This window comes from Lissotriton vulgaris, chromosome 3_1 (assembly GCF_964263255.1).
Source record: "Lissotriton vulgaris chromosome 3_1, aLisVul1.2, whole genome shotgun sequence".
Taxonomy (NCBI): Eukaryota; Metazoa; Chordata; class Amphibia; order Caudata; family Salamandridae; genus Lissotriton; species Lissotriton vulgaris.
The window spans coordinates 1,139,259,393-1,139,285,172 of record NC_141689.1 but is presented as its reverse complement, the minus strand read 5'-3'; the positions used below and the strand labels follow the sequence as shown (position 1 = coordinate 1,139,285,172).

General features: G+C 46.0%; 1 protein-coding gene across 3 annotated transcripts in view; it reads right to left on the bottom strand.

The window, feature by feature from the left end:
* The window catches only part of HERC3 (HECT and RLD domain containing E3 ubiquitin protein ligase 3), a 667,675-nt gene that overhangs the window by 472,845 nt on the left and 169,050 nt on the right, over positions 1–25,780 (bottom strand). The gene's annotated exons all lie outside the window — the stretch shown is intronic.

Sequence of the window (25,780 nt, the reverse complement as noted above, 5' to 3'; positions counted from 1 at the left end):
ATAAGAGTGATTAAGGCAGACAGCCATGAGAATGAGAGGAGTCTATATTCGGAATTATAAGGCATGCAGAGGATGGAAGGTAAGGAGAGGGTAACTGAACAAAGAAAGCAGAGGAATTATATGGAGGAAAGCAAGTTCAATTTTTCCTGCATGGCTTTAGAATTATATTTTTTAAGCTATAGTAGGATAAGGCTTCATGTCATCACAAGCAATCCGAGAAAGCAAGCTATAGAAAGAAACAACATAATAGAATAAGCTCAATGTTTGGAATAGACAGCTTATATATGTGGATCCATATGTGCACACTAAGAGCTCTAAGTTGCGGTTTGCCAAGCCTAGGACAGCCCTTTTTCTGGAGTATCAAAACCTAGGCATATTTATTTATTTATTTATTTATGGGATTTTTAATGCGCAACTAATACCCTAGGGTGTCTAGGCGCAATGAGATGCTCTAGGATACACAAAATTCAGGACAGGAACTTATTGATTAAATAGCCAAGTTTTCAGAGCCCTACGGAAGGCAATGAGTGTTGGTGCTGTTTTAATATACAAGGGGAGTGTGTTCCACAGTATGGGGGTCGCTACCAGGAAGCGTCTATCTCCCCATGTGGCCGTTCTTGTTCGGGGAACATAGGGTATGTAAGCAGCCCAAGCGGATTTGGTGTAAAAAAAAGCAAGTCTCATTTACTGATCTTCCCTCACGATTCACTATTAAAGGTTATTTCACTCAATAAAAATAAGTTATTTGGCCCAGGCTATGAGTATCTTGCACAAATTTATACTATTTAATCTAATCCAACTCCAGGTTCTTTCTATAGCACAGCAGAGCAACCGTAGCTACAAAAGGTAGCTAACATTAACATTCCAAGTGTATGTTCTGTCTGCTTGTGTATGTTGCCAGTGTTCTACATGCATTGTATGCGTTAGTCAAGGAGGCCTGTGAGTCCCATTTTCAAAGCCCCTGGCCTGTCCATGAGCACCAGATTCTGGTGAAGTTCTTTACCCAGACAGTGCAACTGTATTGCTGACATTCCTGATGTAGGAGGTAGAGGCCCAGACATGGAAATGGGGACACAGGAGACAGGGGCCCTATAAAATTCTATTTGGTCTTTTTACTGAGAAGGTCTGCTAAGAAGTCAGCTTTGGTAGATGGTGGGAGTGAAGGGTGGGACTGCAGTCTCTATTCACAAGAGTGAGAAGGGTCTTTTAAGTAGGGCAGCTTTTTATTGATCTATTTATCATTTGTCACTGTTGGGCATCACTGCACAAAGGTCAAGTCTGCAGAACAGCCTGAGGAGGAATTTGAATAAAAACAAGCATTGGCAAAGCCAATAGGTCTAGGCAATGGCAGAGCTCCGAACTATTGGCGCCGTCAATGGTATAGGTCGCATTGGGTTAAATACCAACACAATTTCTATGGAAGTTGACATCAAAATCCAGTCTATTGAATATGTACTTTTGCGAGCATTGCGCAGTTTCAGTCTTCTCTCATACTGTATTTCCTCATAAGGGTTACCATTATCAATTAACCCGTTGCCAGCGCTGAAAATATTCCGCGCTAGTGCGGAACGTTCCATTGTGCGAATGAGATTGGAACGTTCAGCGGACGTGCGCAGCACTAGCGAGGTAGTGCACGCGACGACTGATGAACGTTCCCCGCACTTAAGGGGTTAAATACGTAGTCATAGAAAATAATATACTAATGGTTGAAGATTTTCGCCAGCATTAGGCATTGTATGACAACAATAGTATATCATTATCTGCAGCATTCTTTAATGTGATTTCCAAGATGGTGATGGTGCATAGAGGTTATTATGCATCCATCTTCACAAATTCCTATCTATAGAATCGATTTATGCTGGCTTACCGAAAATAAATTTTATTTTTATGTTTAGAGACTGCATCGTAGAAGCAGGCAGAATATTAGAATGCATGATGTATGTAGCAATGAGAGGCTATGCTGGGAGAAGGATAAAGTTATGCTGAAGCATTTACGTGTTTTGGAAGAGAAAATGAAGGCCTACTGAGCCTCTGCAAAACTTCCATAGAGAATTAAAAATGTGCATTAAATAATGGGTTTCATTTAACTGCAATAGAAAACTTTTGATTTGCATTAATTGAAGGTAAAGAATGCATTTAACAAAGAGAAAACTGACATAGAATGTTATAAGATATCTGTAAGGTAACGCATATAATTACACGCTTTTAAAAGTTTAATGTTGAAATTTAAACTTGCCTAGTAACGTACAAATAATTAACCTGCGAGACAGAAAAGTTTTAGCAGTGTTTTATATTGACGTGCATTTCATTAAAGAATCCCATTTTAATTCATAAGAAAAGATTAAATGCATTTAGAAATGTGTGCCTATTAACAATATGAATATTTCGTGATTTAGCAGAATTCTGCTTAGGCCTCAAAAGGTTTTTCTTTCCTTAGCTAACGTGGAGTCATGTAAAAACTGTCACCCAGCTCTATGAGAAATTTCTGTGAAGTTTCCATTTGTATTCTCGTTTACAATGGACTCACTTCTCACAGGTAGAAAGTTGTAACAATTTTGTTGCATCGCAGCCGAAAAGCGTCTGGGAACGGACAGATGGCAAAATGTACTGCTTATTCCGAGGATGTTACTAGATACTAACTAAATGAAATATAACAATCCTAGAGAAAAACGTGAGAAAAGTATTACTTCTTTCAGATTTGTATATTTTACTGATCACACATAACCGCCCATCGTGTGTAACCAATGAAAACCCCCATGGACTGCTGGAATTGATACTTTAAGGGGTGTAAACCTGGTTGTAATGGAGCATAATTGCCAAATGAAGAAGGAGTTAAGGCTGGCTGGCTGACTATTCCCTGCTCATCATACTGTTGGGTTTTCTCTGACCCCTGCATGTTACATATCCTGAATGTTATTCTTTTCTTTGCCCCAAATCAGTCATTCCGAGTGACAGAGACATTAACAAACTGAACCTTAAGCAAACTGAGACCTTATCCTGGTCTACTGCCGGCTGGTAATCGGGCGCAGGGAGATAACCTTTCTCGGCTGAGGGGTTATTCCGACTCCTTATGTAGCAATCGGAGCTGCATAACAGACACAAACTGATATCTTGAGGACAGAACCAGAGGCAACATTGAGTGGTTTGTAGGAGCATCATTGAACCTGTAATTTCTCATGTGCTATGTGGTTTTACTGTGCAATTTCAGCGTATTATAAAAAATCTGATCTTCAATGTTTCTGTTCATGCGCATTTTTGAGGCATTAGATAAATATTTTTACTAAATTACCTTTATCGATTCGGTCTTTTTCTTTTGGCGATATTCATTGTCTCTAAGAATCTATACTCATGGCTGATAAAGGTTCAAAGTTGGTTTGAAACATTATTTTAAGATAACAGTTATCTATTCCAAGTCCTCATAGGATAATTGTTCATCCCCCGAATATCATATTCCCTTTTAGCTCAACACAAGATCCATCGCAGGACCTAAGTGATGTTGTAGTTAGAAGTCGTATTCTAACTGACAAGAGGGATAGATTTTGAGAAATAGGCCTAATGATTTGAGTTGAAACTATACCAGAAAAGATAAGTAGTAAGTAAAGGTGTTGTTGCCCAGACAGGCCGATCGCCCACCCCGCTTCCGCTGAAACAATGGGTGTTGTATTAGAACACGTTTCAGCTGTCAAAGCTGGAGCAGCTTGAGTAGTGCATGCAGGAGGGTCTTTGAGCTGTTCAGCCCTTTAGTCTTACTTCTCTGTCGATGCACAGGTGTTCTGCAGGAGGGATGGCTGCCGCTGACTCGGAGGAGGACGAGTATGAAGAGTGGCTAGTGGAGTCTATCTGGTTGAGGGTGCCCAGTTTGGAACTTTCGTGGAAGGGATGCTTGCACAATTTTTTGGAGAGGTAGAGGTTGTCATTTGTCATCTCCAGGTGAGGGGGGTCTGCCTCTCCTAGAAAGTGGAGGTGGTGAAGTGGGTTGTTATACTGAGGTAATAAGCAGGGGGGTTCCTCTTTTCCTAGACTGAAAAACATGCCCAAAAAACACTGAAACGCCTCATTGAAGTTCCCAAAGTGCTAGTTAAAAGAAGTGGACAACATAATGCTGCAGTGTCATTCTGCTTCAACGCCTCTTTGCATCACCACACTGCAGAACGGAGCTCAAAGATGTAGTTGTGCATCATCATAAATATCCAGAGAGCTCCAACCTGCAGTTTGTGTTGTCAATTGTATAGCAACATTCATACAGCGTGTACTAACTGTGTGTGTGATGCTGAAACACTTGTGTACATGGGCAGCGTTTTACCTCTTATATGGCATGGTTGGAAGTGAAAACACCGTCCTGAAAAATAAAAAAGTAGTCCTGAAACAATGCACTACTACGCAGCAGGGTATGCTTAAATGTAGTTGGACGGAGCGCTCAGGGAGAGTTAAACACCGGAAAAGGCAAGACCTATGCCTGCCCTTGACAAATGGGGAGGACGAAAAATGGAGTGGTGATGGTGCCAGAAAAAGGGAAGCCTATGGGCGGGCTTGTAAGCTCACGATGTAGCTACAGCATGTCTCGGTTTGAGACAGCGCATGCACGCCGTCTAGAGCCGAGACCTAAAAGGAAGTCAGAGCAGATTTAAGAGTATTGAGTGGTTGAATTCCCGAAATAGTGCTAGTTGAGTTCCTGGTTCTTCCAGGCATTTGTTAGAATTAAATTACACTCCCTGATTTTTGTCAGAAGGGGAGAGGTCTCATGGTGTCTGGAACAAAGGAAATAAGGAATCACCAGCCCCTTGAATTCATTTTGGCTCTGAGGTAACCCTGACCTTACAACGTGAGGACAAAAATCTGTTACACTGGATGAGTATGCCTCAGCAAAGCACCCTCCTACAATTGCTGCCCTACAAACATTTTTGGGCTGGCAATCATGAATCCTGGTCCTGTTGGCCAATCAAACTACGGGCATTGAGATACCCCCCCAGATGGTGAGCGGCACCACAATGTATCCACACTGCAAGAGTCAAACCTCTGGAACAAGGCCAGCTTCTAACAGTTAGCTTGCCTAGGCAAAGCAATTTATAAATAGCAAACAACAAAAAAAGTTTACTTATTAATTTCCGATATTTGATTTATCAGCCGGTGCACTACATTATAGCTTTAAATGGCTGATGCCATCACTTAATTTTGTATGCTAGTGATATTGGGATTTTCATATAAAGCCTGGTTAAGTACTCGGTTAATGAGAAACAAACTAGTACTTGCAGTGGCATTTTCTGAGATCAATGAGTTTCAAACCTGAACAAGATTGGTAATTTAGGACAGAGACCTCGAGTAAAAACAGAACACAGAGCCAGCTAAAGTCCAGTCTGATGCCCAGCCCACACATCCATTCATAATTTTCTCCTGGATTGTTTTTTGCAGATTTATATAGCGCAAACTCGACTCAAAGGTACTAGAGAGCTTTACATGAGCACCAGTTACATTGCACAAGGACACATTCATTTTTGGTAGGCACTGAGCCATTAAGTGATTTCCCCAGAATCAAAGGATGTTGAGCTGATGGCAAGACTCTAACCTTGTTCCACAGCTTTTTTTTAGCAGGTATGGCTCTTACAGGCACCAATTCTCCCTTTCCTGCTATGCTATGGGCTAGCATTGAAAACAAAAGGAGAAACGGGCACAGCCAGTAGCCTAGCAAGACAACCATGGGCTTTGATACGAACATTATAAATGCGTCCCTGCTTGTGACCCTACAATTCCGGTCTGTCTTATTCTTGTAGGTTGCCACTGTTTCCTATCTTTTTCTTCCTCCTTTTACCCTTTTCTGCCCCTCGTAATTTCTTTCTCTGGGTTAAGACTGATGGAAAAAAAAACAGTCATGTGGCTGACTCTCTTCCAACCCTAGCTGCTAATAAAAGAGGATGGCCTGTTTGGTCATGTTGCGGCTGGTTTTATACTGAAACCTTTACATATGCAAATGAGTCTCGTCAGCTTTGTTTTAATGGGATGGCAAATTTACAGGAGGCAGCTATCCATCACAACTCTGCTCTGCTATTGTGCCTTTTGATGGACTCGTCACCACCCAGGCATCCCCTCCGCCCCCCAAACTAATATGTGGCATTGCCCCACTGGGCAAAACAAGGTGCAATATATGCAACTAAACTTGAATGAAAGCAAAAGCCTACCTACCCTTCTAGGTATATGGTCCTAAGATGACCCTCGCTTTCAAATGGTTTGCATTCCCTTTCCAGTACAAGCAACTAAGAATTCTTAGACGTCAAAGAAGACATTTTTGCATGATGCTGGCTGTGAGACGTCAACATTATCGAATGTGACATGTATGTTCCTGCATCCCTTTCAGGAAACTTCGAAAAAAGTTGTAGATTAGTCATAATACTCATTCTTGACTCATACAGTACATCAAATTACCTTAGCCAGTTACTGTGATTGTTTGGGATAAAGTCCAATTTTCATTACTAAAAGCCTACATTTGGTCAGCTTAGAGAATGGTTGAAAGCGAGAACACTGTCCAGATAAATAAAAAAAAATGAGTCCAGAAACAATGCCCTACAATGCCCGCTGCGCATGTTTAAATGTGGTTGGAGGTGCGCTCGGGGAGGGCCAAACACCAGAAGAGGCATAACATATGACAAATGGGGAGGACGACAAATGGAGCGGAGATGGTGCCTGCAAACAGGAAGCCTATTGGCGGGCTATAAGCCCACGTTGTAGATACAGCATGTCTCTTTTTGAGACAGCGCATGCATGTCAAAAGGAAACAACCACAACCAGGTCAGTGCATCTATATAACGTTTGTCTCTTCACATACGGTTTGAAAGACTAATTCACATTTTAGAAAATAAGTTCATGTTATATGCGCACATTGTTTTTGAAGTATGAGTGTAGTATGGTTGTATATTTATTTCAAACTTGCTGCACAGCAAAGGGCAGTTAACCACGTAACTTATTATTATTATCCATAACAAGCAGAGTCGTTTAAAGAGCCCTTAACCAGAAGACTCTTATAGTCCTTGCACGGCTGAAAGCCCGAGTGCCGCGTCTATTCTGTGAGAAATATGTTGACAATACGATATTAATTAACATTTCGGCTTTTAAAATCTCAGATGCAATGAAATGCAAAGTTGCGGTTACTTGCGCACTGCTAGAATGTGCAGGGAGGAAGCCACTTTTAACACTGCCAATACATGTGTATTCAAATCATAAAAAATGCTGCCTAGTAAATGATCTCTTATAGTCTGCAGAACTGCATATTTTTCACCAGAAAGCAACACTTCCCTCTTTCCTCCGGCTGCATTCCATGGATTCATAAGATAAACAAGGCCTGAAGCAGTAGTCTACAAAATTACTTTTAAAGTATCAATGAACAAAAAATGGCACTGGTTTTCATTAGCCGAGCTGCACAGCAGTGACGCAGTTTAACTAAGTATTCTATATAGGAGGTCTCATTCTGTGGTATCCAAATATCTGACTAACTGAATTTGATCCCGACTCACTGCAGTAGACTATTTAAAGTGGCTAAAAAAAAAAACTGAAAGCAGCTTGCTCCCCAGTTTCTGTAACGCGGTTGACCGCTTCCTTTTTCGGTGGTTGTGTGAGGCTTTGTGGGCCCTTTTCACTTTAGCACACTGAGCCACCACTGGCTTTTTGCTTTTACCATTTTGCGGCCAGTTCAGTGGAACGCTTGGTGCTTTATATTGCTAAAGGAAAAATGTACTCTAGAACGCAGGGTCGGGGAGCAGCAAGGGGGTGAAGTCAAGAGGTACAGACGGTCAGTAACAGTAACCCCACATCTGCCCATATTTTACAAACTCTACCCCCAAATCAATTGACAACAGGGAGAAATGCTACAGGAAAGGGTCTGGCCTACTTATTGGTCAGAAATGCATACATTTTCACAAATTTATATATTGTAATTTTACTTAGTAAATGTCTATATCTGGGGAAAACAAACCCAGTAGGTTTTATGGCATAAAAGTATAAACCTAGGCCGAAGGAGCATCGGAAATTGTAGGTAATCTATACAAAAGTGTATTTAGCACATAGGATTAGGATGGAACCTGATTGACAACAAAAAAACAAGCATTGGCGTTGCCAATCGGTCTCGCCTTTGGGACCTTATAAGTGTTTAGCAAGAGATATCAACTTTGCCTATGTCTTTAAGCAGTGCTGTACAGAAGTCTGCAGCATGCTGAAAAGTTATAATAAAGAAGTGTCAGAAGCATTTTTGTTACCTTATATATGACCAAGAAAGCATTATGTACAACTTAACAACCATATTAAACAAGCATTTGCAATGCAATAGGTCTCGCAGCATTAAAGTTTGAGTTACTGGCATTGTAAATGACAATGCTTTGCATTAATTTTTTTTACATTTGCAATTGATATATAAACATTGTTTGTGAGTGGTTAGCTGTTGCTTATGCTAAGCTAAGTTGGCAGTAATATAGAGTGCTAGTCTTGCTTGTTATAAGCATGCGGATTTAAAGTGCTCGGATACCTGCGGGTAAAGTTTGCCCTATATAAAAGTGAAAACTAATAAATAAATAAAAAACAGCCTACCTGTACCACGTCCGTTCTTATGACAGAAGCATGCACAAAGAGAGAAGGGATAGAGGTGTGCACACACAAGGAAGCAGGGACGTGCACACATGAAACAATGGAAGCGCAGAGGTAAGCATAAACTCAGGGCACGGGGAGGCAGAGGGATGCACACAAGAGAAGCCGAGAGGTGCAAGCGGGGATGGGGAGGGACATGGATGCGCACAGCACGAAAGAGACCGGGAGTGTAGAGGTGCACAGAAGAATGCATAGGAAGGCGCAGAGGTGCACAGAGCGGGAGGCAGAGAGGAGTGCACACAAGCGAGCCTAACAGGTGCAGCGGGAGGGGCAGGTTCTTGCACATAGAGGTGAGGGCACAGGGGTGTAAGGGTGCAAACGTCAACAATAGATGAGGAAAATTACACGGAGCCAGTTGGTTCCTGCAGCTACCATGTTGTATGATTTTAGTACCAGTGTCATTGTCCGCTTTTGTAGTGGGGGACGAACCAGTTTCTCTAGTTAAACGTAGAAAAATTAGATGCTATATAAAGCTATCAATATTTCAGACATTATTTCGATGATCACATATGTAAAAGAATGCACGGTCCCATTAGTTTTGAGGCAGCCCAGTTTATAGGATGTGTAGTTTTGTATTTCCTGATCAATCAACTTTGAAATATGTTGTACGTTTGCCAGGTGTCATGCTTAGTGGGAAAGAAAAATGATTTATTTTTCTTTTCATTTATCACATAAAATGTATGAAAAGACGGGGCGTTAACTCATTTTTGGTGTTACTACAAAAAGGAAAGCATGGGTACTATTAACTGTAAACATGTATTAACCATTTACCTCACTTGTGTCATGGAAATAATAACCCACATCACTCATCTTGTTCCTTCACCATGCATATGGATTTATTTTTGCTCATGAACAAAAGCCTTGTTTTTCTCCTATGCAAACGTTTGAATCTTTGATGTCAAACAGTTTCTTTGTCAATTTTTTTACGGACCCGTTTCTGATGAGGCAAATTATGTGGAGGAACAGAAGCACTTGAGTCTTGAGTGGCATTTAGTGCACCAGGAAGTGCAAACGGGATTCTTGTGTGTCGATGGCTGTGTGATCCACTTTTTCATAATAAGCAGTTTTTTCGCAGCGCGATGAGAACAGCTGGGGGTTTGCCATTTAGTTTACAAAAACTCCTTTGCCAAAGTTAAGAAGTCGCCGATCTCTTCAATCAAGATTGCAGATATCCATGGCATTGCAGATAAAAAAAAGTAGACTGAGTGGTTAAAACACATAACTGTTGAATTGGAAACTTCTCTGCAGCGCCACACATTCTAGTTTTCTTGCTGTGATTTTGTCTTAGAGTGCTTGTTCAGCACTTTTTATTTTCTCCATGTTATAAGCTAGTTGTTTTATGCCTTCTTTTCATAACCATTTTTAAGAGTCAATGACTGCTGCAACTAACTTGTACCACGCAGAGCATAACAGTGTATTTTATGTGAATAGGTCTGTGGGTTACTGCTTTTGTCACAAAGAGCCTTTTATTACTGTGCAGTTCATAATTTACAATAGTAATCTAGCACAGTACTCGCACTCGGTGCACTCAGAGTCCGGGATAACAAATTTTGAGGGTCTTAGGTTTGCGGTCTTCTGAAACATTTCCCCTAAGGGACACTGTTACTTGCTCTAGCCTCCAGAAGGATCACAATAAATGTTCGACGGTGGACTGCAAATAGTCCCCCTACTCGACCAAAAGAGGCATCAAAAAAAGTCACAAGACTAATGAAGTGCCTAGACCACTGAGGTATATCCCTTTAACCGTGAGGTATCCCTAATGACCTCCAAGGTGACGCCACATCCCACAAAAATCACTCATGAATTTGCTAATATTACTGAGGAATACCCCGACCAAATAAAACATTTACTAGACAAACAGCAATCGAAAGACCCATGGACCAACAAAGCACTCTCCCCTTCATCAACCCAGGAACACACTGATCACACCCTGGATCAACCAAGTTGCATGTATGGAACCACCCCGGCTTACCACGCTTTTGAACACTGACTTACTCACCAATGCACTAGCTGTACAAGTTACTGCCACATCACGGACTACAGCGAGGAGAGACGAGGATACAAACCGAGCCGACACCGGCCCAGCAGACAGACGAGCTGCATGCGAAACCTATCGTGGGGCGGGACTGACAAAACGAAACCTATCGTGGGGCGGGACTTCCGTTTTGTGAAGCCCGCGCCCACGGAGTGCCTGGAGGAGCACCGAGGGAGAGCCCCGCGGTCGGAGGCTGCACAAGTCCGGAGGGCCTTTGACCGGTGGGCGGGGGGGGGGGGGGGGGGGGGGGGGAGAGAATGCCTGTATGTCTGCGTGTGTGTGTGTGCGACGGCGGAGGGGAGGGGTGGGGGGCGGGGTGCGACGGCAGAGGGGAGGGGTGGGGGGGTGCGACAACGGAGGGGTGGGGGGGATGCTCGGTGCACGTGTGTGTGTGTGTGTGTGTATGCATGCATTCGACGGCGGGGGTGGGTTCGCTGTATGTGTGGGTGCGTGCGTGCATGAGCGCTCGTGTGTGTGTCTGTCGCTGTTTCTGCGCATGCGCGTGTGGTGTTGCTGCTTCCCAGGAGACAGCAGCTGAGCGCGTTCGCGAGCGCGTGGCCAGCGGAAATCGCCTCCTTGAAGAGGCAATGCGCGTGGCCGAGGCTGTCTCCTGGGAAGCACAGTCCATGACAAAAGATCTCGGCGAGTACAGCGCTGACGCGCTGTATCGCCACAAGACCTAAAAAGTATTAACAATAAATAATGTCAAGTTTTTTTTGTCCTTTTAATGCTGGCAACTTCTCCTGCCTGTCCCATGGGTTGCTTGTTATGGGTTTTTTGTTATGGGGGCATACATAAGAGGCAGGTGGAGGTTGGAAATAGTACCTGTATAACAGTCAGTGAGAGAGTTAGTCAGTCAGTGAGAGAGAGAGAGAGAGTGAAAGAGTCAGTCAGTTAGTCAGAATCAGTGAGAGAGTTAGCCAGTTACTGAGAGAGAGAGAGTGAGTGAGTGAGTGAGAGATTCAGTCCGTTAGTCAGTGAGAGAGTCAGTTAGTTAGTGAGAGTCAGTCAGTGAGAGAGTCAGTCAGTCAGTCAGTCAGTGAGAGAGTCAGTGGGAGAGAGCGTCAGAGAGTCAGTGAGAGAGCGTCAGAGTCAGTCAGTGAGAGAGAGAGTAAAGTGAGGAAGAGTATGAGTAAGGAGAGACGAGATCAGCATGACGCGAGAAGGAAGTGGCAGGTGTGGAGAGGAACATTACCGAGAGAGGGTGGAGTGTGAGGAGCAGCAGTGTAGGAGGGACAAGAAAAGATTGTGAAGCAAAATGCAGAGGCGGTGGCGGTTGGCCCTGATGGGCATCTAGGCATCCTCCTTCGTTGTGTTCAGGCGCTCCAAAATTAAAGTCCTGAGCTTTCCAACCTTATCCAGCACTCATCACTTGGACACCACCTACTTCCCTCAACAGTGCTTTCAAAGTTACCCCTTCGACCAGAAACCTTGTGGCTCAAGTCAATTCAAATCATTAACGAAAACTGATCGCTACATAACCAACATAGAGTAACTGCAGGTTGATACGGATTGTTTTAAATTCAAGAAATCAGTTCTCTCATTCCATTCAAAACGGAGTAACTCATTAGTATTCAGCAGGGTTGACTATAGGAGGGTAGCAAGGCAGTGCTTAGCAGTAATGCAAACAATGAAATTGGGACCCATTACCAATTTTGGTAGTAATAAACGAAGTAATTTTTAGATTTGGGAGAGCTGATAAAAATATTAAAGTGGTAGTTTATACAGTTCTACCAAATTTTAAATTCACTTACACTTTTTGCACTGCTTATTCAGTAGCCACTACCATTAAGATTCTGCACCATTCACTTAACAACTACACTATACCGATATCACAGCCTAGAAAACATGCATAGGCTGTGAACTCTGTCTCCTGGGCAAGGAGAACCCATATGATGTCAAGGGCGGTACGGAACGGCTACTGATGGGAAAATTTCACCCATGCTTTTGAGCCTGAGTTCACTTAGTACTTGTCACACACAGGTGCATGCTTTGGGTTTTCCAGCCACATTTAACAATGAGCTATTAACTTAATCTATGCTTGTCATATTGTGGTCTTAGTTTTGTTCAGTTGAGCGTCACATTTGCCTGACCCCTAGATATCCTTTGTGTTATGAGTTCAATGTATGGGGGTATATATCTAGTGGGTCGTTAAACTTACCCTCGGGGCCTCTTTTTGTTGTTTTGATATTCCTACTCCTCCATACAATCACTAATGTGGTTGGCTCTCTGCCAAAAAAAGTACCATACAAAATCTCCTGGAACTTGCATTCAAATCAGTAAATGGCACAGCAACTAACTACTGTCTACACTCATACAAAGAACTGACGACCAACTAACCAGATCTTTTTCCACCCTAAGCCACCTCCAGGTTTGGATCACTATTAGGCCCTCCCCACTGTAATACCTTACCAAAAAACATTCAGACAACCACATCTCTCCGAGAGTTCAAAATGGTACTGAAAGCTAAAAGAACGCAAAAAAGTACAGCTCCCTCATATCGAAGTAAATCCGTGAATTACAAGCATATATGCTTAAATAGGTGTAGAAAGGCAAATTCAGTAAATGTATGACTGTATTTGTCAGTGTTCACCACACTACTGGTGCTATTAATGACGCAAATGTTGGAGGCACTCTTAGTGATAACATAGTGTTGCTGGCTTAGCTGGCTTCCCTCTCTGTTTCCTGACTGTACAGACATGATGTCGATTTTGGTTTCCCCCTGCATATTTATAGCATCACTATATCCTCTCTAGACTGTTGATGCAGATTCGGATTTGCTAACAAGTGACATGGCCTCGTTTTCCCTCGTTTTTTGTGCCCTTCTGCCTTCTGTTCCACTCGTTTTTTTGTGCCCATCTGCCCTCTGTGCCACTCGTTTTTCCCTGGTTTCTGTGCCCCTTTTTCCTTCTCTTACCTTCGTTGTCCCCCACCACCCTCGATGCTGCATCCCCTGCGGCCCCGCCCCTGACTGCCCACTGCCCATTCACTGCCCCCGCCTCCCGCCTTCCAGCTGCTCCTCCCTCCCACCTCCCCATATATGCTGGTCGCTGCGCGGCCGCGCAGCTGGCGCGCCTAAGGCAAGCCCGTCTGCGCCCGAACCCCTGGCCCCCGCACCTGCCACGACGACCGCCACCACTACGACGCCAGCACTCTGCACGCTCTCAACTCCAGACGGCACCACACCTGCTTCAAGGCTGCCCCGAAACGCACACACGGCCCCTTCACCTGCCGGAACTGCAGCTACACCAGCCTCAGAGCCAACGAACCACCCGCCAAGAAAGACTCCAACCACCTCCGATGCATACTACTGAACACCTGCTCCGCACGCAACATGCCGTCGAGCTCTGGGACCTGCTCGACACAACATCCCCGGACTTCGCCTTCCAGACAGAGACCTCGTTTAACGACTCCTCCGCACCAGACATCACCATAGCCATCCCAGACGGCTACAAGATCACCCGCACCAACAGAGTCGGAGGAGGAATCGCCATTGTCCACAAGAACAGCATCAGGGTCTCGACTAGCACCGACAACGTGCTCAGCATGGCCGAACACATGCATTTCCAGATTCCCACAGACCCTAACTCCACCCTCAGAGGCACCATCGTCTACCGACCCCCCGGACCCTGCCCCCAGTTCAACGACTCCATCGCCGACTTGATCAGCACGCACGCCCTGACCTCCACCGACTACATCCTCCTCGGAGACCTGAACTTTCATTTCGAGAACAACAATAACTCCACAACCCTGATCGATAACGTCGCCATCCTCTGTCTGAAGCAACTAGTCACAATGCCCACCCACTCCGCCGACCACACGCTCGACCCATCTACTCCTCAAGCCTGCACATCTCTGTCAGCCACACCACCGAACTCCTCTGGACTGACCACCGCTGCATCCACTTCGCCTTCCAGAAACCCACCACACACCACCGCAACAAACAGATTCCCCGCCGCTGCTGGAGCAAAATCACAGAAGAACAACTACATGCAAACCTCGCTCTCAGCCCACCCACCCACCGAACCCTCCAACACAGACGACGCTGCCAACAGCCTCAGACACTGGATCGAGGACTGCGCCAACACCCTCGCCCACTGAAGAAACCCCCCACAGAGACACCAGCAAGAGGGCCAACTGGTTCCCTCCAGAACTCCTAGCCTCCAAGCAAGCCTGCCGGAAACTAGAGAAGAAATGGCACAGTGAACAAACTCCGGACAGCCATGCAGCACAAAAGGACGCCATCCGCAACCATCACCACCTAATCAGGGTGGCCAAGAGGACCTCCTTCAAAGACCGCATCGACAACAACGCCCACAATAGCAAGGAGCTCTTCAATATCGTGAAGGAACTCTCCAACCCCAGCTCCAACACCAACAACCTCCCGCCGTCACAAGGCCTGTGCGACTCCCTCGCCACCTTCTTCCACCACAAGATAGCAGAAATCCACGACAGCTTCAACACCCAGACAGCCCCAACAGACAGCAACACAACAGACCCTCCGCACACCATCGACCACGAGCCCCTGCTAGCCGGGGCCAGCGTGAGCATCGATGACACCATCAAGACCATGCGCACAATCCACTCCGGCTATCCGTCAGACCCATTCCCGCACCACGTCTTCAACAGAGCAAACAGCTCCATCATACCCCACCTGCGCAACATCACCAATCTCTCCCTCGAAACCGCGACCTTCCCAGAGATCTTGAAACACGCCGAGATCAACGCCCTACTCAAAAAACCTAAGGCAGACCCAAGAGACCTCAAGAACTTCCGGCCCATCTCTCTGCTAGGTCATCGAGAAAACAGTCAACATATAGCTAACCCGCTACCTCGAAGAAAACAGAATCCTGGACCCTTCCCAGTCAGGGTTCCGAAGCAACCACAGCACTGAGACTGCCCTCATCGCCGCCACCGACATCAGGACCCTGCTGGACAATGGCGAGACCGCAGCACTTATCCTCCTAGACCTCTCTGCCGCCTTCGACACCCGTCTGCCACCGCAAACTACGCGCACGCCTCCACGTCGCAGGGATCGGAGACAAGGCTCTGGATTGGATCAACTCCTTCCTCTCCGGCAGAACCCAGAGCGTCCGCCTCCCCATCCCGTTCCAAAGCCTCAGAGATCATCTGCGGCGTACCCTACGGATCCTCCCTGAGCCCGACGCTGTTCAACATTTACATGGCCCCGCTCGCACACGTAGCCCAACAGCACGACCTCAACATAATCTCCTACGCCAACGACACTCAGCTGATCCTCTCCCTCACCAAGGACCCAATCACCGCCAAAGCCAACCTCCACGAAGGAATGAAGGCCGTCGCCGACTGGATGAAGACCAGCCGTCTGAAGCTGAACTCTGACAAGGCGGAGGTCCTCATCCTCAGCTCCAACCCTTCAGCCTGGGACGACTCCTGGTGGCCGATGGCACTCGGGCAGCCCCGACACCTACCGACCAGGCACGCAACCTGGGAATCATCCTCAACTCAACGCTCTCAATGACCAAGCAAGTCAACGCCTTCTTCTCCTCCTGCTTCAACACCCTTCGCATGCTCCGCAAGATCTACAGATGGATCCGGACAGATACAAGAAAGACAGTCACCCAGGCCCTCGTCAGCAGCAGACTACTACGGAAACGCCCTCTACGCGTGAGCCCCAACCAAGCTCAAATGACTACAACGCATCCAAAACGCCTCGGCATGACTGATCCTCGACATACCATGCCACGGCCACATCACCCCCCACCTGAGAAACCTGCTCTGGCTCCCCATCAACAAGAGTATATCCTTCAAGCTCCTCACCCACGCATACAAGGCACTCCACAAGACCGGCCCAGCATACCTCAACAGACGGCTCTCCTTCTACATCCCCAACCGCCAGCTACGCTCCGCCGACCTCTCCCTCGCCACCGTCCCGCACATCCGGAGAACAACCATTGGTGGGAGATCCTTCTCCCACCTTGCCGCCATGACATGGAACACCCTCCCACTGAGCCTACGACAGACCCAAGACCTGCTGACCTTCAGGAGGATACTCAAGACCTGGCTGTTCGATCACTTCCAGCCCCCCCCCCCCAGCGCCTGGAGACCCTCACAGCTATGTAGTGCGCTTTACAACTGATTGATTGATTGAAAGGGGGTTAGTTTCATTCGACAATTTATATTGTTCCTTTACTTGACTGGAGATGTATGATGTAACCTTGTCTGTTTCAATGCGGTTACTTCCAAGTCAGTCGGTGTTGCAATGTCATATCTTAACAAAATGCAATAACATTTGTGATAACATTTTTTAATACTAATGACGCCAACATAACAGAGAAAAAAAAAACAGTCATCTCTTTCGTCATTAGGCCATTCTATCAACAATCTCCCAGAGGTGGGGAAAGGCGGGGGTAGGGGGGAGTTTTAGTGTCCAGGATGTAAAACAACGTCAAAGCCCTTCTCAGGCGATTACACCAAGTCAGCAAATGGATTTGGAGAGATACAGGAATGTCGGCATAACCAATAACCAAGCGTTCAAAATGTTTGCATAATGTCCTTTGACACATGATATTTAAACTTTAAATAGGAGCTTTTGGTTTGCACAGTAACGTTTCAGACTTTTGAACTTATGCCCTAATTTATTTGCATAACAATATCTATGTAATATGCATCTTTCTAATAGAATGGAATCATATTTTAGACCTTGTAATATATATTTGTCCGCAAAGGGGCCCGTTTAGCTGTATACGAAACGGTCTATGCAGCACAACATTAGATGACCAGAGACGAGTCTGGTGCTCTTTAGCATCCTCAGCAATTGCCCAAAAATCTCGATTCAGGTAAAACACTAACTTTTTATGTTCAAACTCTAAGTATGTCTAATGAAGACACTGTGTCCGATCTACTACAGTCCTAATTACATGTAACCCCCTTCGGCCAATTGCGTTGTAGTTTGTGTGCTGGGTTTTAAACAAGATCGTACACAGTGGTCCTATGTAAAAGTTATATCGAAGATGTTTCTGCTATATTGTAAAGCGCTTGGTTTCCCCTTGGAACTAGGTGTCCTCTATATTGTTCCAGTCTTAGAAATATGGGGCACAGCTGATAAATAGTTTGTTTGGCAATTAATCATGCTAGTCTCCTTCTTAAAGAAGGATAGAGTGCGTACATGTGCTAAATTCAATTCTTCGTCACCTCTCTTACCACTGTTGCTTTGACGCTGATGGGCTCCACAAGGCACGCATGTCAGGCTATTAATGTGGAAGAAATGCGAAGTTCCGCAGTTTTCAGGAAGTAGTAGCGGGAAAGAGAGACTCTGTCCGTCGCACTGGACTATACACAACAGCACCACTAAACAAGCTAGCAGCACGCCCTCCTACATCACGGGAACAAAGATGGCATCTGCCTGTCCGTCCAAATGGGCCGTCCTAGAAGTGCACAAGGCGGTAACCCAAAAGCCCAATTGGCAATCATGCGCCAGCTTTTAACATAAACGCTGACGCAACCCAATGGAAAAGAAGGGCGTGGCTTAAAGTCCCCTTCCGAAACTGTATTGATTCCAAAAGGCCCTCGCAGAGCGAGCAGAGTGCATGCGCTGCAACGCCAGGCGAGACCTAAAAACGGAAGGTGAGGATGTGAAACCGCAACATGTACAGTACTCAACACTATGCTGTAGAGTTACTTTTTAGTCTGGATTTATTTTACATTATATTTACAGGGTCATGAAACTAACTACTCAGTGACTTGCAATTTCATCCTAATGTACAATCGCGGAAGGCATTATCCAATATAATAAAATAGCATATATATATTTCATGCTGTACAGGAGGAAAACATAATTGTATTCCTGTTTTGGAGTCTGTCTTCTATTTCTATAGGCCTGTACAGAAACGAATAAAGTCTGAATCTAGGGTGGGAATTATTTTTTGACAGAAATGGAAGAAACGGAGGTAGACCAGCTTTGTAGAAAGTTCCAGATTTTCTTTTTCAATGAAGTTTAGCGAAGGCTCTGAAGGATTGATTTTGCCTGCATTTATCGGGATAATGGGGATTACTAAAAACCAAAATGGTCCAGATTTTTGCACTCAAATGATAGTTCAACTCAGTGGACCAAGAATCTCCTTTGATCTATACTAGTTATAGACTTGTGTAACAACCATGCTATAGCAGTCATCCTGTAGGGAAGAGGTCAGTCAAAAGCGCCTGCTGAGTGGAGAGTGAAAAAAAATTATATGTTCAGCCAAGTGCTTAATTTGAGCTGGTTGTTGAAAGTGGTGGTCGCCGGCACCCATTTTTCGGGACCATAACTTATTTGCCCTCATAGGGCTTTCACCCAGAGCAAAACAGAGAAAAACGTGCAAGAGGAAAAGTAGAAGGAAGAGAAAGACAGAAAAACGTGACAAAGAGAACGCAGCAACCTACAAGAGTGAAATAGAGAAGTCGGGATTGTCTGGTGGTGTATTAAAGAAAAATTATTTTGGAATCAAGATGAGGCAGCCTTTAAATCCGGAACACCTACATTCAATTTCGCTGGCTCCTGAGCATAACTTTGGGCCCCAGGACGTACTCTTTTACAAATTAAGCACTGGTTTTATGAACCTATTTGTTAAGCAGTTCTGTTGGAAGCGAGGGTAGTGTGCGTGATTTGGACAAGGTCTTCTAAAGGACTATAACATCATTTTTTCTGTTAATTTAACATCACAAAAGCATATGAAACACAACAATGTACCCACATTTTAACTATTAATATCTCTGCCATGAGAGCATAACAATGGGCAGCTGGCTGTGGTCAGTGTTCCGACATTGCCAGTGGGGTTTGAGGCATTCAGTTACTCGTTTCTTTATTTTTTTAAACCGATTTTATTGGCATTTAATATGTATGTAGTTCCATTATGAACATGTCAGGATATTTACAGACATATATAGAGTATGCTACTGTTCTCTTTCTCTTTTCAGCTGCATTTAAAAAATCCTAACTTCAACTTCCATTCCCACCGCCCCCCCTCCTCCCCCGAGTAGCTTTATTTATAGATTATGGTTTCCAGCATTGCATGTTCACCTCTTTCACTTTATGCTTTTATGCTTTATTCCTGTCTGGAGTCTGTGTGGGGCAGGGAAGTTCTTGTGTCGGTCTTCTCATCTTATTCTCTCAGTATTCCCATCTCATTGTCCCTTTCGGGTGGCGGCGAATTTTATTGGGCTTCTGCTGTCTTCTCTTGGTCTGATGCCCTCATGTCATCTAGTAATCTCCCCCATGCTCTTGCAGTTTTTAGGTTCCCTATGCCTCGCTCATCAAGGTTCTATTTTCTGTGTCTGCCCATTTCTGCAGCTCTCGTTTCCAGGTGTCTATTCTTGGCCCCCTTGTAGCCTTCCAATTCTCTGCGATTTCTCTTCACTAAGGGCTAGATGCATCAAGGGTTTTTGCATTCACAAACGGTGTGAATCGCAAATTTCGGCCGTTTGCGAATGCAAATCCCGTTTTTGGGATGTATGAAGCATTTTGCTATTTTCGCAATTTAAGAAATCGCAATTTTATTGCGATTTCTTAAATTGAGATTGCATTTAAGAAATCTCAATTTTGCGATATCTTAAATGCAATGCATGATTACTTTGGAATTGCAAATTCGCAATTTGGAAGGGGTAAATTAGCATTAAGTTTAACTTCATGCTAATTTACCGAAAACTTTCAAACATGCACTAGTTGCATATTTGAAAGTTTTCATTTACACACACACATGTCCTTGGGTCATGTGTGTGTGTAAATTGCACTTACAGTTCAATTTCAGGGGTGCAGGGAGGGGTTCTTTGAACCCCCCCTGCACCCTAATTGCGATTCCTTAATTTTCGCAATTAAGACATTTGCAAAAGGTTTCAATGATGCATCTAGGCCTAAGACACATGCTAGATCCTGAACCCCCCATTGACCTTTGTCTTGGCTGTGTGGGGGAACCAGCTTAGTATGCAGTGTCCTGGTATAGGTGCTACCTCTTTGTCTATAGTACTATCAACTACATTTAGCACCATCTCCCAGAAGGAGGTACTTTAAGGTACCTTAAGGGTACGTTCAACAATGTTTTCCCAGTCCTTTTCTGTAATCGCCACCCCTAAGTCCTCTTCCCACTGTGCCCTCAAGCGTTCCAAAAGTTTCTGGACTACTTGTCTGATTGCTCTATAGATGCAGGAGACCGTCTTTATCCTGCCTGCTGACAGGACCATGTACCTTCAACAGTCCAGTGATCTGGATTCTTTCTTTCCCGTGACCCAATGTTTCATGAAAAGCGTAGTGAGAGCTCTATGCAGCAGGAAGTGTCCCTGTGGGAGGTCAAACTGCTCTCGGAATTCCTCAAATGGGAGCATCTGGGATTTACCAAAGAGGTCCCTAATTACAGTCGCCCCCGCTTTCTTCCAGTTGTCTAGTCCAGCCCAATTCCCTCCGTGCAGTAAATATCGGAGCATTTCTATGGGTATGTCTGGGGAGTAGCGGACTCCGCATCCAGCTTGCTGGAGCCATCTTGTCCAGCATTGCGTTATTTTTTCTTCTTCCGATCCCCTGTGCGGTCTATGCTTGAATCTGAGCAGGATTCTCGCTAGAACTGATCTCTGGGGCGAATGGGGACTGTGCCCTTTCCGGGTTTCTACTATCCACCAGCCATCTCACAAGCCATTGGAGCTGTGCAGCAAGGTAATATGCCTCAAGGTCCGGGACTGCTAGCCCATCCTCCCCACCCCCCGGTCGTTGTGGAGCGTTGCAGCGCGGCCAGGGATACTCGTCTGAGGCCTGCTCCCCAGAGAAATGTTTTTACTTGTGAGGTCAGATCCCTAAATGCCGTGCCTGGGACCCATATCTGGAGGGACCCAAATATATAAAGCAGACACAGCAGGAAGTGTCCCTGTGGGAGGTCAAACTGCTCTCGGAATTCCTCAAATGGGAGCATCTGGGATTTACTAAAGAGGTCCCTAATTACAGTCGCCCCCGCTTTCTTCCAGTTGTCTAGTCCAGCCCAATTCCCTCCGTGCAGTAAATAGCGGAGCATTTCTATGGGTATGTCTGGGGAGTAGCGGACTCCGCATCCAGCTTGCTGGAGCCATCTTGTCCAGCATTGCGTTATTTTTTCTTCTTCCGATCCCCTGTGCGGTCTCTGCTTGAATCTGAGCAGGATTCTCGCTAGAACTGACCTCTGGGGCGAATGGGGATTGTGCCCTTTCCGGGTTTCTACTATCCACCAGCCATCTCACAAGCCATTGGAGCTGTGCAGCAAGGTAATATGCCTCAAGGTCCGGGACTGCTAGCCCATCCTCCCCACCCCCTGGTCGTTGTGGAGCGTTGCAGCGCAGCCAGGGATACTCGTCTGAGGCCTGCTCCCCAGAGAAATGTTTTTACTTGTGAGGTCAGATCCCGAAATGCCGTGCCTGGGACCCATATCTGGAGTGACCCAAATATATAAAGCAGACGCGGTAATGCCACCATTTTCAGTAGGGCCATCCTGCCTGCCACTGATAGCGGGAACAAGCCCCAAAAGTCCATGGAAGAGCAGAGGGATCTTATCCAATTGCCTACATTGCCCTCCACCAAATCTGCAGTTCTGTGGTAAATTGTCACCTCCAAGTATTCTAGGCAGGTGGGTTCCCATTGTAGAGTTCCCAGTCCCGCCGGTGGGCGTCTATCCGGTGTCGTGGGGAATAGCTTCGATTTTTGCCAATTCACCCTCAGTCCTGAGAGATGGCCGAATTCATCTAACATGCCTTTGCCCTCCCCCTCTAGGTCCCTTTCTGTGTCCTGGAGAAAAAGGAGCAAGTTGCCCGCGTACAGTGCAATGCGGTGGTGGGTTTCTTTTATCGTCAGCCCCATGTAGTCCCGCCCAGTCCTGGCGCGGCATGCTAGTGGCTCCATGGCTAGGGCGAACAGTGGCGATAGTGGGGATCTCTGCCTTGTTCCTCACTCTACTTTTTGGCTTTGGGATATAACTTTCCCCGTACGCACCCTGGCTCTTGCGTCTGTACACAGTAGCTTCACCCACCCCACAAAGGCCTCACCTAGGCCCATCTCTTCCAGGACTCAGTATAGGTACTGCCACTCCAGGCAATCAAACCCTTTCTCAATGTCTACTGCAAATACTGCAGCGTCATTTTTGGAATCCTCCTCAGCCCCCAATATAGCCATGAGACGTCTGATATTAATGGCAGTGTTCCTGTGTGGGATGAAACCCGCTTGGTCTACATGTACCAGTTGGGACATATGTGGTTAACAATCTGTTTGTTATTATCTTGTTCAATATTTTAGCATGGACAGCGGCCTATAAGCTGTTCTGACGCGGGCTGGATTTCGGAGTTTGAGGATAGGTACTATTAGGGCTTCTCTAGTGGTGGTCAGTAGGGTTTGTAGTTCTTTTGCCATTTCATAGATCAAGACCAACCTAGGGGCTAGTTCCGTCACATATGTCAAGTAGAATTCGGCAGGCAACCCATACAATCTCTGGCGTTTTATTGTGGGTCATGTGTTTTATGGCAGCTTTCACTTCCTGTAAGGAAATGTCCTTCCCCAGGTCCTCTGCTTCCTGTGGTTTTAGCCGGGGCAGTCTCAACCCTTCTAGATACTCTCCTATTGTTTCATCTCTACACCGGGAGGCACTACGATATAATCTTGTGTCGTATTGGGCAAAGATGTCATTTATCCCATCCTGAGTGTATTGTCTGTTCCCATCCTCGTCTTCCATTTCCACTATTGGGGACCCCCCTTTATTTGCGTTGGCCAGCCACGACAGTAAAGAGCCTGATTTGTCTTGTTCCGTGTGTATGCGGTCTAGATATTGCTTATAATCAAAGCTCTGTAACCTCCGTCTGGCACGCTACTGCCTCTCGCACTTCTAGGAGTTCCTCCTGCAATTCTGGGTGTCCCGTTCATCTCTGTTCCAACTCCCTACGCTCCTTTTCGGTTGTAAGAACTTCTGCTGTTAGTGTGCGTCTGACCCCTGTTGTCTCAGCTATGCAATGGCCTCGTAATGCTATCTTGAAGTCTTGCCATCCCTCATTCTCTTGAAAGTATTGTGTGATCTTTTTTCAGAATCCTTCTTCAAAAACCTGTTCTTCCAGCGCCTCAGGGTGCAGTTTCCAGGTAGGGATGACTGGGTTAGAGTTTGCCCAGCCAAGGACCAATAGTGCGGGATTGTGGTCGGATATCGTCCTAGCCAAGTATTTGGCTGTGCATACCTGTCCATGTATGTTTGGTGTGCATAGAAATGTGTCTATTCGCATGTGTACGTCATACGCCGCTGGAAAAAAATGAGTAATCCTTGTCAGAGGGATGTAGGGTCCTCCAAGAGTCTACCAGTCCCCAATGTCCCTGCCAGTCTCCAAACTCCTGCGCATGTCGGATAGTCGGGGAATCTTGTAACGGAGGGTGCGACCTATCCATAGTGGTGCCTGCTACAGCAGTGAAGTCTCCACCTATGAGCACTGCAGACATGAGGTATGGGGATAGTCATCGGGACAATCTTGTCAGGAACTGTGCTTGGTCTGCGTTTGGGGCATAAATACTTATGATGCTCACCTCCCTACCTTCCAGTGTCCCTCGTATTGCAACATATCTGCCATGAGGGTCAATCAACGTGTCTGTTACCTGAATGGGCACTCCAGCCCACATCCAAATAATTACTCTCCTGGCATAGGCCAAGTATATAGTGTAAAATGCCCGTCACCGCCCCCGCTTCTGCAGGGCGTGGCCCTCTTTGTCTGGGAGATGGGTCTCTTGAAGGAGTGCAATTTGCACTTCCCATCTGTTGAGATCGGAAAATACTTGATACCGTTTGACCATAGGGTGCATATTCCGTATGTTCCAGGTTAAGCACTTATACTAATAACATTTGCCATGTATATTTTCCCTCTTAGCCTTCTCCCCCCTCCACATCCCTTCATATTCTCCTCGTATGTCGGCCTTTCAACCCATTTCCGGTGGTGTGAACCTGTGATGCGACTCGTGGTACCCCAACCCGCGAACAAACAACATAACATGTCTCTCAACGCCCCTTCCCCAGAACAAGCAGGTGGTTCCCCATCATCAAAACTAGCGGTTTGTGTCCGTGGACAATCTCTCATAAGGGGGTGAGTCAGGTGGCGCTTCAGGCGCATCCGCCAGCCAGCACGCAGCTCGGCTTGTTTACTGCATCCACTGTAAATTAGCCTTCTCTCAGTGTAACTAAGTTCACCTGTGCGCCCTAGTGTCCGGTTTCTTCTTTCCAATTCTCTCGCACCTCCCCGCCCACCACCTGCACCTTCAGCCGTTCCTGATGTCCAGATGGGGAGCTCGGAGCCTCCAAAATATTTGTGTCCTGTTCCGAGCCCACTCCCGATCTGCGGCCTCTGGATTGTCTCAATCGTTTTTTCCCGCTGATCAATGCCACTACTTGCATTTCATTTCACCGCTCCATCTGTATCTCTGCTTGTGTTCGTGCCATTGTGCTTCTTTTGGGTCCCCTGCTGCGAGATCTTCTGCTCTGGCCTCCCTGGCATCTTTGGTCTCTAGGTGGTGACACTCCGCGATGTTGTTTCAGCCAGCTCCATGCTTCCTGTGGGGTGGTGAAAAACTCCTTCCCGCCTGGGGTGGACACCTGCAGTTTGGCCGGGTACTGCATGGTGTATTTATAGTCCAATTGACGGAGTTTTACCTTGACGGTCTGGAAGGAACTTCTTTGCTGTTGTAGTTCTCTGGAGAAGTCTGGGAAAATTTGCGCCACCACGTTGTTGACTCTAATTTCTCCTCGTCAACGGGCATGTGCCAGTATGTGGTCTCTATCTCAATAGCGTAGCAACCTTGCTATCACCGGCAGTGGTGGAGCTCCCACGGCAGGTGGTCTCACCGGAACTCGGTGGGCTCTCTTAAGAGCATAGAAAGGTGAAAGCCCCTCTGGTGCCACAGTCATGCAGAGCCACTCCTCCAGATATCTCACCATGCCTGTTCCTTCAGTTTTCTCGGGTAGACCAGTCACCCTAATATTATTTCTTGTTGAACGGTTTTCTGCATCTTTCACCCAAAGTTCTAGTATTCGCACCTTTGTTTCTAGCACAGTGAGTTGTCCCTTCCTTTCTGTGAGTGCCGGACCAGATTTAGAGATTTGGCATTAATTTGTTGCGACTCTTTCTGATAAC